The 17,644-nt window shown below is 37.5% G+C and overlaps 2 protein-coding genes across 2 annotated transcripts in view; one reads left to right on the plus strand and one right to left on the minus strand.

The window, feature by feature from the left end:
* Nucleotides 1–17,644, plus strand: part of sult4a1 (sulfotransferase family 4A, member 1) — a 282,375-nt gene that overhangs the window by 122,429 nt on the left and 142,302 nt on the right. The gene's annotated exons all lie outside the window — the stretch shown is intronic.
* The window catches only part of mpped1 (metallophosphoesterase domain containing 1), a 71,041-nt gene that overhangs the window by 47,289 nt on the left and 6,108 nt on the right, over nucleotides 1–17,644 (minus strand). The gene's annotated exons all lie outside the window — the stretch shown is intronic.

Raw genomic sequence — 17,644 nt, forward strand, 5'->3', positions numbered from 1 at the left:
TTCATTTCATTTGTTCTTTAGTACTGAATCAGAAGAACATGGATTTTTCTGTTTTTTGTCACCGTCCAATTATGCATGGGCTGCACCGCATCTAATTATCCTGCTTACAGCTTAAATGAAGGCAAATGTGGGAAAACAATATAACAGTATAACTCGGATCAGCCAGGTACGCAGAAGTGATCAGTGATGGGAGTAACAGCATTGACTGACTAACGCTGTTACTATCTTTTCAGTAATGAGTAATCTAAGTAATTACTCTGACTGTAACTATAACGGTGTTACCATTTCCTACACCCCGTTACTGCACCTTACTTTAGCCGCTCAATTCATTGTTTTTTTACTTTGTGTATACAGACAAAGGCGCAAGTGTGTGTGCGTTGTGTATGTGAGTCACAAGGAAGGGGAGGATGAGATAACCGCCTAAGCAATGATTGGCTAAGGTATAGTACAATTACGTCTTCAGCCAATCAGAGGAAATAGATGGGTGGGTGTTTAGAGCGCATAGCGAGAGATGGCGAGTGAGGAGGACTTCAGTGGCAAAACAGCATTTTCCAGATGGAAACACCAACATTATTTCTGTCATGGACAAACCTCTATGCAGGTACTTGTCTTTGCTGTCGTGTACTCTATTCATCTGGGGGGTGGGGGGGGGGGGGGGTTTCGGCGGGGAGTAACACAAAAGTAAGGCAATAGTTACGTTTACTGGTAACTAGTTACTTCTATAGTGGAGTAACTCAGTTAGTAACTCACTTACTTTTTTGGAGAAGTACCTAGTAACTAATTACTTTTTCAAAGTAAGGTGCCCAAAACTGGAAATGATACATTTTTATCAGAAAATGTTTAGCATGTGTGCATGATATAATATGATATGATATGTTTGGCGGGTAGAATTAGCAACGATAAATCACGCTAAAACTCACATGGGAGGACTTTCTACTTTTCCACTTCTCTCGCTGCTTCAGAATATTACAGGCAGATTCATAATGGTTGTGTTTCTGATGCACAGACGCTTTGCATCACGCAAATCATCATTTAAACATTTATCTCCCAGCTGTGAGGAGTCCTTACATTATCTATTTTACATTATCTTTACATTATCTATTTTACATTATCTTTACGTTATCTTTACATGATCTATTTTACATTATCTTTACATTATCTTTACATTATCTATCTTACATTATCTTTACATTATCTATTTTACATTATCTTTACATTATCTATTTTACATTATCTTTACATGATCTATTTTACATTATCTTTACATTATCTTTACATTATCTATCTTACATTATCTTTACATTATCTATTTTACATTATCTTTACATTATCTATTTTACATTATCTATTTTACATTATCTTTACGTTATCTTTACATTATCTATTTTACATTATCTTTACATTATCTTTACATTATCTATTTTACATTATCTTTACATTATCTATTTTACATTATCTATCTTACATTATCTTTACATTATCTATTTTACATAATCTTTACATTATCTATTTTACATTATCTTTACGTTATCTTTACATTATCTATTTTACATTATCTTTACGTTATCTTTACATTATCTATTTTACATTATCTTTACATTATCTATTTTACATTATCTTTACGTTATCTTTACATTATCTATTTTACATTATCTTTACATTATCTATTTTACATTATCTTTACGTTATCTTTACATTATCTATTTTACATTATCTTTACATTATCTATTTTACATTATCTTTACGCTTTGGAGAAGTAACTAGTAACTATAACTAATTACTGTTTCAAAGTAACGTGTCCAACAGAAAATGTGTAGCATGTGTGCATGATATAATATGATATGATATGTTTGGCTGGTAGAATTAGCAACGATAAATCACGCTAAAACTCACACGGGAGGAAAGGTAAAAGCGGCTCCGCTGCAATATTTATAAAGCAGCACTGCAATTAATATGACACATTATAACACATTCTACATCAATCATAAACAAACATTAGTACACTTCATTCCATTCCCGTCTCCGATTTGTAAGCGTTTCTCTAAGATATTCGTATTCGGCAGGGAAGAGGACCTGTCCACGCCTGCCAAACACACAGACAGTCTGTCCCCACAAATCTCCAATCCTCCCGCACGCGCTCCCAGCAGTGCACCCAAATCTGCGGCGAAAAAAAAAAACGGAAAAAAAAAAAATTACGGCAAACATCTGGAGCGCTCCCTTTATTTGAAAAGTGTCATAAAAGAGACGAGATGCATCAGAAAGTGTCAGGTTTGGTATGTGAAGGAGAGTTCAATCACGCCGTGTTTTGACAATTATGCAGTCAAGCGCGTCCCTGAAAAGCAGCAATTAAATTGAGGGCGGGAAAGATGGGGGGGGGTTGGGTGGTGTGGGGAGGTATGTGAGGTTCTACTGAAATGACAGCATGCATAGAGCACACACCAGCACACACACACACACACACATATATAAAAACACACACACACACATATATATATGCACATATGCACACATATGCACACCCATGCGCAATCACACACACACACACACACACACATTCTATGAAATCTAACACATAAGGCGTGAGCTGCGAGCAATTTACCTGATGTTAACACACAAACACATTATATTCTACAGCTTCCCCACAAATCTGCAGGGATAAGCACATTCGCGCTGTCGCCGCGGCGAGAGAGCATCGTAAAAGTCAGAGTCAGGAAAGAGAAACGAGCGCGACTTTGACTCCACGCTGTAGACTCAGAGAGAGAGAGATTTAGAGCCACTGTTACAAAGTTAAAGCTCCACTGCCTTTAATGATACCTTTACCTTGCATTGTCTCCTCTTCTGCATTTCTGTCCTTATAATTGAGCTCCCTTTTTCTTTTTCTTTTTTCTCTTATTTTTCTTGCCTTTCGCAACTTTGTACTTTTCCACTTCTCTCGCTGCTTCAGAATATTACAGGCAGATTCATAATGGTTGTGTTTCTGATGCAGAGACGCTTTGCATCACGCAAATCATCATTTAAACATTTATCTCACAGCAGTGCGGTGGCCTTACATTATCTTTCTTTACATTATCTTTACTTTATCTTTACATTAACTTTCTTTACATTATCTTTACGTTATCTTTACATTATCCATTTTACATTATCTTTACGTTATCTTTACATTATCCATTTTACATTATCTTTACTTTATCTTTACATTATCCATTTTACATTATCTTTACGTTATCTTTACATTATCCATTTTACATTATCTTTACCTTATCTATTTCTGACAACATTCACTGTATGTGTTTTATTCAAGCAATTACACTTATTCCACACCACACGCTTCACATTCACAATTACTATTTGCAGACGGTTTTACTTATTATAAATGCAAATATTATAAATGCCCTATTTATAATTTTTTCATAACATTTTTATAGTTTTACCATTTTCCGCACTAATAGTTTCACTCTCCATTAAACACACACACTAAAAAAGACTCTACTTTTACACTTTTATACTTTCATACCTAATTTTATTGTTTTTATTGTATTCTCTCTCTCTCTGTATCATATCGTATTAACCCTTTTACTAACTTCTGTGTACTGTGTATACCTGCTGCTACTGGATGTCCAGAACTTCCCTCTGGAATCAATAAAGAATCAGCGATCTCCAAACCATAGTGGCAGCGTTTAGCCCAAAAAATGTGACTCAGCAATTTAAAGGAAAAATATATTCATATCACAAGATTTTTGCATTGTTTAACTGGGAGTCAGGGTTGGTTTAGTGTAAAATGGTGTGTTGTGAAGACATTTTTTTAAGACTTATATTTTCTTTACAGTGATTCCTAATGTCTAAAACTCAAATCAAACAATTTACTTGCTGTTCGAAATAATCAGCAACGTTTCTGAACTTTCCATATTGATGGTAATTTTCTTTAATTGTGATCTGCATCTGTTTTATTCACAGATTCATAATGGCTGTGTTTCTGATGTAGAGACGCTTTCCATCACGCAAATCATTGAACCCTTGTGTGGTGTTCATATTTTTGTTCCTCGTTTACTTTGTTATTTGTATTTAATTCAGCAAAATTAAGCAATTTTACATTAAAATGCTTTACACATGCTTGCTTCACCTAAATTGCAAGCAATATAAACAGCTTACATGGTTAATATTTGCCCTTTACCTTTCTTATGTTACATTTCTTTCAAAAAGTGCTACTCTTTTTTTATTAGTTTTTTAATAAAATGTAAAAGAAAATGAATTAAACTCAAGATATGAGTAGAACATTTGTTTAGTTTCAAATTTACAAATGAAGCAATGTTTATTAGCCCTTGGCCAAACATACTGTATGTAATATAAATGTGTAAAGGGGGGGGGGTGTACAGTGTGTGTTTATCGAAAATGTGTTTTGATATATGTTTTTCACAAAAAATGAGCCAATGCCAATGAGTTTGAGTTAGAAAAAATATTTTTTAGTATCATTTGAGGAAAAATGAAAACGGGTCTGAACACACACAAGGGTTAAACATTTATCTCCCAGCTGTGAGGAGTCTTTACATTATCTATTTCTGCCAGCATTCACTGTGTGTGTTTTATTTAACCAATTTAACCAATTACAATTATTCCACACCTCACGCTTCAAGTTCACAATTACAATTTGCAGACGGTTTCACTTATATTATGCATATGTGTGAAAACCTCTCATATCCGTCCGACCGCACGGATAGACTCGTTTTTCTCTCTCTCTCTCTCTCTCTCTCTTTTTCTCTCCTATAGATAAACGGCCTCACTGCTTCTGAGGCCCGGCACAGAAACACAGAAGAGAAGAAGCGCCGCTTTACAATGGAGTCATTCTCTTAGAAACACAAAGCAAAAATATAGTCTTTGGAAGCAATCAATCACGCAAATACAAAACGCCAGCATGCGGGAGGAGGGGAAGGAGAGAGCCCGCTGCTTTTGTGATGGAAAGAGAAGGAAAAAGGGGAGGAAGAGAGAAAGGAAGGAGAAAGATGCTTTGCTGGGCTCAAACGCCTAATCCGGACGAGCAAATGACTGGATGTTGCCTGTTGTTATTAGTCTCCATCTTTCACACCCTTTTGTCTTTGATTTCAAAAGCCGCTTTCCAAGCAACAAATAGTTTAAATTTCACTGTGAATCTCGGCCACAAAAGCTTCTGTTCTTTTCATGTACTTTGCCTTCAAAAGGGAAGCAATTAAATAAAATGAATGCGAGTGCACGCATGCTCACATAGACATACAGTATATGCATGCACAAAGAATGGCATGTGCACACGGAAACACACACACACACACACATACACACAATCTCTTTCTCCCACACACGGCTAGTAAACACAAACTCGGACCCAAAAATCACTGTGTGTGTGTCTGAATGTGTGTGTGTGTGTGTGCATGCTCATACTGGGCCTGCCGAAGCAGCGCTCGCTCTGGAGGTGTAGAGACCTGGAGGAAGCTTCCGGATCTAAGTGCTATTGTCCCTTTGTGTTCTGGTGGGTGGTCTCTGGCCTTTGATGGGGAAAATCCGCCAACCTCCAAATTCAGGGCTTGTTTGAGAGGATTACTCGGCTCACACAGTAGTGTACGTGTGTGTGAGTGTGTGTGAGTGTGTGTGTAAAAGTGTGTTTGTGTGAGTAGCTCTTTCAGTAATGCACAAGATGTTCTTGTGCAAAGCTTAGTCCTAAGAGAAAGAGCATCAGGTAGAAACATTTGCAACGATTATTTATAGAGGGGTGGCAAGTACAGTGATTTTAATAGCTGCACTAGTGGCCTGTTTAAACCACAACTATAGTCTCAACTATTCACGGCTCAGCATGGGGATTTTATGCATGCCATGCAAAAACTAAAGTAATGTATAAAGCAATGACAAAAAAAAATCTATGATGAGAGCTTCTAAAGATTATTATTTCTAAGCTTTTGTCCTGATATTGTTTTTAAATATTTTTAATTATCTTGGATGATTGTTCCACCCATTTAGCTGCTACTCAGCTGTATATCCCCTATTACTAGTGATGCCACAACACAAGGTAAAGGTAAAGACTAGTCCAAGTCTCCTCCGATACATATGAAGTCATCCACTCAGCGACTCAGTTCCAATACATCAGCTCACAGATGCAGCCTTGTGCTGATCCACATCACCCTTTGGATTGAGGACGGGAAAGAGTGCCATATACTCTACCCACCCAGAAAGAGAGCAAGGTCAACTGTGCTCCTTCTCGGACTCCGGCTGCTGAGGGCTAGCTGCATGAACGGGATTTTCGGGAATCGAACAGCAATCTCTTATCTGTACGTCAGCTGCAGAAATTATAATTATGCGCTAAGTTGCAACAACTGCTCAATTAAGTTGATTCAAATCAATTTTTAAAATAGTTTTAATTTTAATAAGATAAGTTGGGTCTATGTTATTATAAACATAAGTACAGTTGCTACCTGCTAATGTGAGGGAGTAAGATAACCAAAGCTGTGGCAGTAAAGCACCATTAAGCTGGAATCATGTTGGAAATTCACGATAATATTGTAATTAGATTGTAATAAGCCTGCTAGAGTAGTTAAACAAGTTGTGTCTTATTCTTGGTAAATGTGTATCTTACTTTTGTTTAGTAAACAAGTTAGCATTAGCATTTTCCTCAAAGTTTTTACTTCTACCATAAATGAGAGCAGCTTAAACAGCAGCTGCCACATTTAAAACTAGGTGTTTAGCGAGTTTTCCATTCCACCCTAATCGTGGCAGCAGTTACTGCCTTTTCCAAGGTCTTTTCCAACTCTGATGTGAACATTTTTGTGGACGCTACCAACCTACACTGCAAAAAACTCAATCTTAGCAAGTGAAATGATATAATTTCAAGGCAATATTTTTCTTTGATAAGAATTTTTGACTTAATAAGGATTGTTTTACTAATTTTGGGAATAAGAATTTTATTCAGTCTTTTTAGAATTTTCACCTTGTTTTAAGTAATTTAAAATCAAAATAAGCACAAAAAATCACAAGTCAAGTTATTCGGATTTTTCTGTACAAATTTAACCCAAAATAAAGGAATTTTGGCTTGATTTAAGTCTTACTTTACTCATTTTGAGACGTTGTGATTGGTTATTTTAAGAAATCTAAAAAGAAAAATCTGCTCACCCCATTGGCAATGTTTTGCTTCATTTAGGCATTTGCGTCTCAATTTACATATATATTTTTTCTAGTTTTGCCAATAGATTTTTTGCAGTGTATATAGCTATATATTTAAACTGAAAAACTTTTCTGAAGCATCTCAAAGAGATGTAGAACTGAGATCTAGAACTGTAATCTTTAGGATGTTTAAAAGACACAAATGAAGTGTATATTAGCAGTCTGCCTTTAAATTAGAATCTACTCCTAAAAATCATATGTGCCGCTGTGTGTCTTCAGTGTATTATAATCCACATGTGCAGTGATTCTACTCATTATGGACTGTAAGAGACACTATGGACATGGTTTATGTCTCTTTTCTCTTTTTTTATGACTCCTTAAGGCTCTATTCTCTCCTCTCCCACTCTTCCTCCCCAGCGCCCCTCGCTCTTCCTCCTTTTCTCTCCCAGCGCATTATTCATGTGTCTTTTAGAAGATGTTTTAACGGAACAAAATCTTTCTAATACAGCCCGAAATAGAAGTGCTGATTGATTCATTTCATTTTTTAGGTCACGCAGAACCGGCAGTCTTGTGTCTGAGCCTGAGAGGCTGAGGACTGGATGCAGGGCAGAGACAGAGGATGGGGTTCAGTGTTAATACTGGGGAGGACCAGCACACATCACACACTTCTGAGAGTTTGGGATCAAGAAGCTTTTTTTAACCTCTAACTCCAGGGCCTACAGCTCTTTATCTCCTGGCTTTAAATTCCTTTCTTACTTTGTTTCTTTCTTTCTCTCACTTATCTTCTCTATGACCCATAATCCATATCCCTTATTTACAAGCAGCAAAGAGGGAAGTTTTTACTGTACGTAAACTGCTAACAATAAAAAACACACATATATTTAAACTTATAAAACAGTTAGTTCCGACCTCACAATCTGATTGGTTGAGAAGTGATCTAGTCGTGCTGATATATGTGATAACATCACAGCCTTCTCACACTAAACTTGTATCACTCCGCCGATGCGTTGCCGAGTAACGGCGTATACACAAAGGACACCCGCAGCAGCGTTAGCTTAGCACAGGCTAGCGCTCGGCCGCGGCACGCTCGCCCGCAGCGCTGGCTCGTCTTTTGTGAAAAAAAGGGAAAGAAAATCGCTCGGCTACTGCCGTCTGACAGCCAGAACGCTAACCAGCCAGGCTAGGCTAAGCTAAGCTAAGCTTATGCTGAGCTAAAGCAAGCTACACTAACCTAACCACAGTCCAGGCGGCTAGCTAAAACCAACACCACCCAGCAAAACAAGCAGAAATACTCAAAAAATGTGCAGCTTTCACCTGAAGACGACTCCACAGAGCAGGAGAGGAGAGTATTTGTGTTATTTCACGCTCCTAACGTTACCATCTTCACTTATTCCCAATTATAGCTTTAACGTACAGTAAATGCCTAACCTACCATGGACAAGACATAATCGAGAAACTACATAACCACACAGACACACACACACACACAAAAAACATGAACAGTGTTATTCATCAAACACAAACTCTAAGCTGAACAGGGTAAAAACAAGAAAGAAATAAAAAAAAACAGAAACAATAATGCTTTGACGGAAGCAGATGGAGAATAAGAGTAAAAACATTATTTCTTCCTTTTTTTCTCTTGTTCTTCTTCGTGCTCAGGCCTGAATATTTTTTTAGAACTGAGACATGTTTTTGGTTTTGTTTGAGACCTGAGGCACTACTACAACATTAATAATGTTAAAAAAAATCAATAACTTCACCTGAATACTGATGACAGTTTCAATCGCCACACATAATAAACACTAGGGCTGCACGATATTGGAAAAAATTACGTTGCAATGGTCATTTTTCGACGATATATATCTATAGCAATATTAGGTAGGTAAATAAGAGCGTTTTTCTGGGACTAAAAGCGTGAATTCAGCTGTAACTGGAAATATCTGCGCTGCAAAACTGTGCCAGACTGAGGTGCACAGCTTTCCACACATGCTCACGTTTACAAGCACGTGCCCAATCATGTGGATGGAGGCCATGCTGTTACTTCCTGTTTACTCCTGCCAACCCCCCCCCCCCTCACGCTCCCCCTCCCCTTCACGCTTCTTAGGCAGCAGCAGCCTGTCACTCACACAGACACAGAGACAGCGCTGTGTATCTACAGGGGTTGGACAATGAAACTGAAACACCTGTCATCATTTTAGTGTGGGAGGTTTCATGGCTAAATTGGAGCAGCCTGGTTGTCAATCTTCATTAATTGCACATTATTGCACCAGTAAGAGCAGTAAGAGTGTGAAGGTTCAATTAGCAGGGTAAGAGCACAGTTTTACTCAAAATATTGCAATGCACACAACATTATGGGGGACATACCAGAGTTCAAAAGAGGACAAATTGTTGGTGCACGTCCTGCTGGCGCATCTGTGATCAAGACAGCAAGTCTTTGTGATGCATCAAGAGCCACGGGATCCAGGGTAATGTCAGCATACCACCAAGAAGGACCAACCACATCCAACAGGATTAACTGTGGACGCTGTAAGACGCTGGAAGCTGTCTGAAAGGGATGTTCGGCTGCTAACCTGGATTGTATCCAAAAAACATAAAACCAAGTCTGATCAAATCACGGCAGAATTAAATGTGCACCTCAACTCTCCTGTTTCCACCAGAACTGTCGATCACCACTTCTTGTGTCAAGAAACAAGAATCATGTGCACATCGGGATGCCGATGCTTAAATGATATGTTGGCTTGCGAAGAAGTTTACTAAAAGAACATAATACTGCGTACAGTTCATCTGTGAAGATGAAAAATGTGAAAACCAGGTCTTGCACGTGAGTGAAACTTGCAGGCATTCACACACAGAGAGACACAGAGACAAAGTACCAAAATACAGTAAAAATATACATGAAAAACTGATAGAAAATGATTCATCGACTCTTAAAGCTACTGCCACACAAGATCGAGTTTTGTATTCAATGTTAAACACTGTAAAAGGGTGTCAAGCTTCTTCCTTAATAACCCACAGCAAAACCTCCAGCAGAGCAGCAGAGTCAACCCCACACACACACACACACACACACACACACACACACACACACAGGCGAAGAAAGAGAACACAGATGCAAAGCTTGAAGGAGGGAAGATAGAGAGAAGATGCGCATTAAAGTTTCATGATGGATTTCTCTCTATATAGACTAGAGAAGGAGCAAAGGGGCTCTGCAGAACTGAGGGGAAAAACGCAAGGAGGGGCGAGAAAGTGAGCTGAAGATATAAACTTTTACCCCAGATTTTTTTCTTTTTTTATTTTCTGCACACACACATATGCGTACAGACACACACACTCACTTACACACTCACACACACCTTTCACTGCCCACATGGCTGTTGCATCATAAACGGAGGCGATGTATTATTCATAATCTGGACAGGACAAGAACAAGACAGACTACTGCAATCTTCGACCCTTCAAAATGAGACACGGGCAGATAGAAAGAGAGAAAGAGAGAGACACTCACACAGACAGACAGACAGACAGATAGACAGAGAGAGTACAGGACTCTATACTCTATTTCTCTCCTGCCGTTCCCTACAGTGAGACCTGTACTTAACTGGAACACTGGGGTGCAGAACACACAGAACTCCCCTCACACTCCTTCAGTCCGCATGATCCCAATACGTCTGTCTGTCTGACTGAGAACAGCGAACAGAGGTGTCCATCACACACACACACTTATACACTCACACACACAGCTTGTAAATCATCACCTCTCAGACATCGCTGTTTGATCAGATTTCAGAAAAACAAGCAAAAACAACAACAATATGTACAAAACTTAACAAATACTGTGATACTGGGCATTCTTCACTTGGGGTTCAACAACTACCATATTTTTTGCACTATAAGATGCACTTAAAATCCTTAATTTCTCCCGAAAATTGACGGTACAGCCCTATACAGGAGTTTCAGTTAAGTTCTCCAGCACTGAGACTGGAGTAGAACTAGCATTAGCTGCTAATCACGCTAAACACTAGCTATTTATTATATTATCGGGCTGTAGCCTGCTGCTAACCCCGGTTAGCATTGCTGGAGCAGCATTAGTATTAGCTGCTAATCATGCTAAACACTAGCTCTTTCCCCGTTCAGAGATGAGTATAGCAGACTGTAGTCTGCGTGTTTGCCGTGTTAAAACAAGCTACATGAGACGTGCCACTAGCTAATATCACCCTGGTTTACCAGAACACTCAGGGTTCCTCAGTGTAGCGTAGTTATTTGGAAATTTAAGCTTACTGTAAATAAACGGAAGCATTTTCCTTATCCAATTAAACAGTTTTCAGGAGAGAAATCTGTGCAGATTAACATCCAGTGCTCATTTGACTTTAAAAGAAAGTCTTTTTTTTCTACAGTTTTGTTTACATAACTTGAGATCTGCTGAATTAGAAGTTCCTTATAGTGTCTCTTAAAATGCACCTTATAATCTGGTGCACATTGTGTATTAAAAAAAAAAACAGAAAATAGAAGTTTATTGATAGTGTGCTATATAATCCAGTCAACACAAATCAACACAAATTATTTTCTAAAACACAGAAACTTGTCTAACTTCATATAGAGACATATGGGACCCTATTTTAGTCATCTATAGCACACCAGTCCATTGCGGATTGTGCTGCTGGATTTAGGGTGTGTTGGTGTGTCTTTGGTATCGTGAGGCCACAAAAAATAAACCTTGTGCAGCTCGAAACGCACAAAGGGCATGTACTAATTCTCTTAATTAATCAACGTGCCAGTTGTCATTCCCTTTAAGAGGCAGGTGAGCTCTGACTTTGGCACGTTCATATCTTAACAGTGCAGCACTTTGTGCGTCTCTGCAGAAGATACTGACCTGCGCATTTAAACTGTGAAGCTATTTATTGGAATGATGGCTTTAATGTGGAACACAAAAATTGGGAATAGGCAGAGCACATCGACAATTATTCCTCTCTGTTACAACTGTTACATCACAAACAAACCATGTCAAAACAAAAGTCCCTAATACACTGATTAAGTATATCAGTAATACAAAATACTTTTAAACTAAAAGTTAAAGTAGGTTTCTCACAAATGTCTCACTTTTAATTATTATTATCTATACTCAAAACATTCAGGAAAAATATATTATATAGTTTTAATTTTATTTTATATCAGTAGGAAAGTTGTAGTTAAAGTTAAAAAAGTGAATTTTTAATTGAGGTGTCCATTATCATTGCCTTCACTGTTAGCAGCTAGCAAATGCATAAAACAACCTTAAGCTAAAGCTAAATTTTAAATCTGGCAGCTACATAAGAGTTTCTGGTAACTGAAAAACTCATAATCTGGATAAATCAGATGTTATTTACTTTATTATATAGTAGAATTTTTGACTGTCAAACATAAAATTATTTGTTGCAGTCGTATTCCTTACTGCTGGTAATTTACACACTTTTACTCTGTTCATGTAGTACTAACATAACACAATACTAACTAGTACCCAGCACTGACCAGATGTAAAGGAGAACTGTGTATGCAGTATGAGACAACTGGGCAAAAGCATTAATATCTACTCATTGAACTGCAGTGCTGTATTATAAATCACAGGGAATAGAGTGCAGAAAGCAAGCGCTGCATGTTCTGAATGCTAATACTGCTGACACTTGTTCTTCAGGGCCATTGTTACACTTCATTAGCATTTGGTAAATTACTCTTTAAATAGAAAATTGTAAATGATAACTTCCCACAATACACAACTCAATACTGGTGAAGGGTGGACTTTTGAATTGTCTGTTCAAAACATTCTGCAACATTTTGAGAACTTTGTGGTTAAAGACAACAAAATAAGCTGTGAACTTTCAAAGTTCTGTAACATCTCTGCTACATTAAATAGCATTAAGCCAGTTATGAGTTATCAAACTAGTGCTATAATTGTTTATTAACTTTAAGGTAGCTTTATTTGTTTGGGTGTTTAATCATTTATACAGCTTTTATACAGCTCTGGACAAAAATTAAGAGACCACTTCAGTTTCTAAATCAGTTTCTCTGATTTTGCTATTTATAGGTTAATGTTTGAGTAAAATGAACATTGGTGTTTTATTCTATAAACTACAGACAACATTTCTCCCAAATTCCAAATAAAAATATCGTCATTTAGAGCATTTATTTGCAGAAAATGAGAAATGACTCAGACCTCAAATAATGCTCATGTTCATAAAGTTTTAAGAGTTCAGAAATCAATATTTGGTGGAATAACCCTGATTTTTAATCAGTTTTCATGCATCTTGGCATCATGTTCTCCTCCATCAGTCTTACACACTGCTTTTGGATAACTTTATGCTGCTTTACTCCTGGTGCAAAAATTCAAGCAGTTCAGCTTGGTGGTTTGATGACTTGTGATCCTCCATATAATCATTTTCCTCTTGATTATATTCCAGAGGTTTTCAATTTAGTAAAATAAAGGAAACTCATAATTTTAAGTAGACTTTTTTACAGAGCTGTAAATGATCAATTTTTCAATTATGGCAACAGTTGCAGATTACCTAAAGTAAAAAAAGTTAATTTATATTTTTCTCACAGTAGAAACACTCACAAACTAACTCACAAACCTGAGAGACAAGAAGACTGTGCAGGTACATCAGATGGAGGAATAATCAAAGAAATCGTCAGAAAGTGAAAAAATAAAAAAAGAGGGATTGGGAATGTCTGTTTTTGCAGAATTACCATACAGAATTCTGACTCTATAAGAGAGAGAGAGAAATAGAGAGAGACAAAGAAATAGAGAGAAATAGAGAGAGGTAGGGTGGTGGAGGAGAAGTGTATGTGGGGGGGGAGTATGTCTGTTATGAAGTATTGCGAGGTAAAAAAGTAAATCACATCTCTGAGGGCTGAAGCTAGATAAAGAAAGCAGCATGTGTGCAGCGCGTTCCCCCTCGCACGCGGAGGAACAGATACACAGAGAGATGAGGAAAAGAGCCCAGCCATAAATATTTATATAAAGACAAACGCGAGAACAGAACCCCAGGAAGACCCGTCAAAGAGAAAAATAGAGGGAAAAGGCAGGGACAGGAGAGGACGCGTCGCAGGGAGCGCGGCGAGGAAAGATGAGAGCGCGAGAGAAAGAGAGAGAAAAGAGTGAGCATTCTCTGTTGTCTGGGCGAACTGCAGGCTTTTTCTGGCCCTCTTCTTATCTGCCTGCCGGTGTCTCCTGCACCCCACTGCCTAGCCTTAGGGGGCTGCGCCTCCATCCGTCTATCCCTCCGTCTTCCATTCCTCATCCGTCTCTCCCTGAAAAACTACTATTCCTTTTCTTTCCTGCCCTTTGTCCCTCACTGATTTTATATGCAGCCTTTCCCCTCTGCTTAATCTGCTGTGCTGTGAGCTGAGATAGCCAGGCCTCAACGCCAAAACACACACAGCAAACTGACAAATCGGCAGCGGCCTCGGCTCAGTGGAAACTCCAGCCTCTATAAATCAGGTGTTACATTTTTTAAATACAGTCGTTAAAGAAGGTCACATGCGTTTACGACTGATTCAAAGTGCGGCCAAAGAGAAAACGCTGCGCGATATTAATAATGTTATCTTTCAAGATCAAGGCTACTTTAAGAGCAAGAGCTCCAATAGAATGAGATAAAGCAATCTTTCTGTTCTTTTATTAATCTTTATCTTTTGATCTGAAAATAACAGAACGCTACTGGTTATTATTATATTACGCTTATTTAGAAATCGATTAAAGGGTAACAAAACACTTTGGTTTTTGCTGACTCCAACCTCAGCCAAAAATAAAAACCTACTTTGGGAAGGGCACTGGGTGATGTATGGGTTTAGGGGCTGGGCAGAAGGGAGAGCTGATTGGCTGAGCTGCAGCAGCAGCAGGGGGGCGATATTATTGATCGACTGATCTGCATATTGTGATGTGTTCAAGTATCAAAGCAAATACACGGTCACATCATCCATGCCTATAGCACAAGTGAATCTGAGAGGGCGCTGCAGAGGCGGAAATAACCACAATAAATACATTTTTAAACCCCTTAACAGGTCTTGGCGCGAATACAGTCCTCAAGTGTAGATGATATAAAACCCTTTTGCCTGGAGTAAATTAAGGTAAATACATTCTGAAAATTTGAGGCCTTTGAAACTCACACAGGACACTTGGAGAAGCTGCCTATTCACTCTTTCTATTCACTTAATAATTTTAGATCAGTCAGAGCAATCAACCCTAATTTCTTAAATTTGAAATGGATATAAAATCTAGATGACCGTAACGGAAGGGTTTGAGGATATTCATTTTTTATTTGCTGTCAGGAAAATATTGATTTTAATAATATTTTTAAAAAGTTCAGAAAAGCGCCAATCTTATGAATTTTTATTCAATATATTATGTAAGTTGCAGATTTATAATTTTTTACAATATATTTTTAATTGCAGTCAGGATTTTTAGTAACATTTTCTTATCAAACATGAAACCTTTTAAAGATACAGATAGATCAGGCAGGGATAGATCAGGCAGAAAATTGACAAAAAGGGGTTAAGGGGTTAAAGATTAGGAAAGATTTTTTAAAAATCCTTAAAAAAAAACTGGTATGTTTGATGACTACGAAAGGAACACATTTTAGCTATATATATATATATATATATATATATATATATATATATATATATATTTTTTTTTTTTTTAGTTTTAGAGTTTAGTGCCTCTTTAAAGTTTCTATTATCCCTTATGGCAACAGTTACAGACAAATAAAGGTAAATAACTGGGTAAACTATAGTAGCTCTCACAGTAGAAACTGTAGTAGAAATCTTTCCAATCCAAACATGAAACTCTTACAAACTATGTGAGGGATGTGAGTAATAAAACAGCAGTACTCTGTGTGTGTGTCTCTGTGTGTTTGTGTGTGTGTGTTAGTGCTGGGCGATAAAACGATATCGATAGTTATCGAGGAAACTATATATCGCGATAAGTCGGGGCGAGAAATTCGATAAACTAAATTTTCTATTTCCCGTTTAAGTAGCGTTGTGAAAAGGCGCAGCACGAGATCAGGCAGCACGCTGAACTGCTGCTCAGCCCAGTACAACCCCTCCCCTCCCCTCTCCACCATCCCCCTCCGCCCCACCCCCCGAGCCCCTCCACTCTGAACTCCTCACATAGCGGCTCCTTCTCTCCCATTTACTGGATAAACTTCATTTATACTATTCAGCGGCGCTACACTGGAAAACTCACCTTTTAAATATGAGGCATGCGTCTCCAAGATATTTAGAGAGGTGAGCTTGTTCAGATTTCTGAAGGCAGGTAAACGCTGCTCTGTTTGCTGCTAGTTAGATTAGCTTGTCTCCAGTTTAAAGTTAGCGATGTTTAGGTGTAAAAGGGATCTGTGCAATCTGTCATCATTAGCTAAGATGCTTTCACTGCTTTTTACATTCTAATAAACTAATGGGTAACGCACGTTAGCCGTGTTAATCCACGTTTCGTGTAAATTAAGGTTAACTTCAGCACGAGTGAGGGGTTAGTATATAAACACACAGAAAGGAAGCACTTTCCATCTTTTTTCCTAACTCTCACTGTTTCTGTTAGAAAACCCTGAGGGCAGCATTCTCCTCTGTCTTTGTGTTTTATAGTTTTTAACAGATAGAGAGTCTGTTATGCTGGATATTTTACTAAATACAGAAGATTATATAATCTGTCTAGCTGTATTTGAACTGAGCTAAACATTGCTGTTACTGAACTGGAGTTTTAAATACACTTAAGTAATGTAAGTCTAGTCTACTGAAAGCCAGTAATGTTAGTATAAATCTGTACTGCAGTAGAAGTGGATCATTTCAGAAACTTGACTTTATTCCTCCCACCTCCATTATAGGCCACTTTTTTTTTTAAATATTTAAATGTTAGCTTAATTTAAATGAAAAAAAACTAAAGGCTCTTATTTAAAAAAAAACATAAGCAGTAAATTATCTAAAATTACAACAAATAGAAAATAGAAAAACAGTAAAACATATGTAATACATACTTTTTATATGACCAAAATTAAACTAGACTGAAATCTGACTAAAACTAATAATATCCGATAGACTAAAATGTAACTAAAACTATTATACATTTTAGTGAAAAGACTAAGACTGTATCAAAATCACCTGTCAAAATGAACACTGTGATATACTCTTGTATTTTGCTTTATGTAGTTGCCTGCATTCAGGGAGGGGAATGATCTTTTGATTAAATATAATTTTATAAAAATAAATAAAGTGTTATTGCAATTTAAATTAAACAGACATATAATGTAAAGGGTCTTACATATTTTTTAGTTTATATATTTGTCCCCTTTTTAAAATTAATTTAAAAGCTGTACCCACCTGGCAAGATGTTAACATCCTAGTGTCTGTCCACAAGGCTCTGAGCCTGCTAGTGATTTTGTCCATAACTCCCTTATTCTGTCACTTCTGAGTAAAAATAGAAACCTTTAAGTGTAACAGAAAGTGATTTGATTTATATCGTGATACATATCGATATCGGCTGATATGAAAAACTATATCGTAA

Source organism: Astyanax mexicanus, chromosome 2, assembly GCF_023375975.1.
Source record: "Astyanax mexicanus isolate ESR-SI-001 chromosome 2, AstMex3_surface, whole genome shotgun sequence".
In the NCBI taxonomy this organism is placed as follows: domain Eukaryota; kingdom Metazoa; phylum Chordata; class Actinopteri; order Characiformes; family Acestrorhamphidae; genus Astyanax; species Astyanax mexicanus.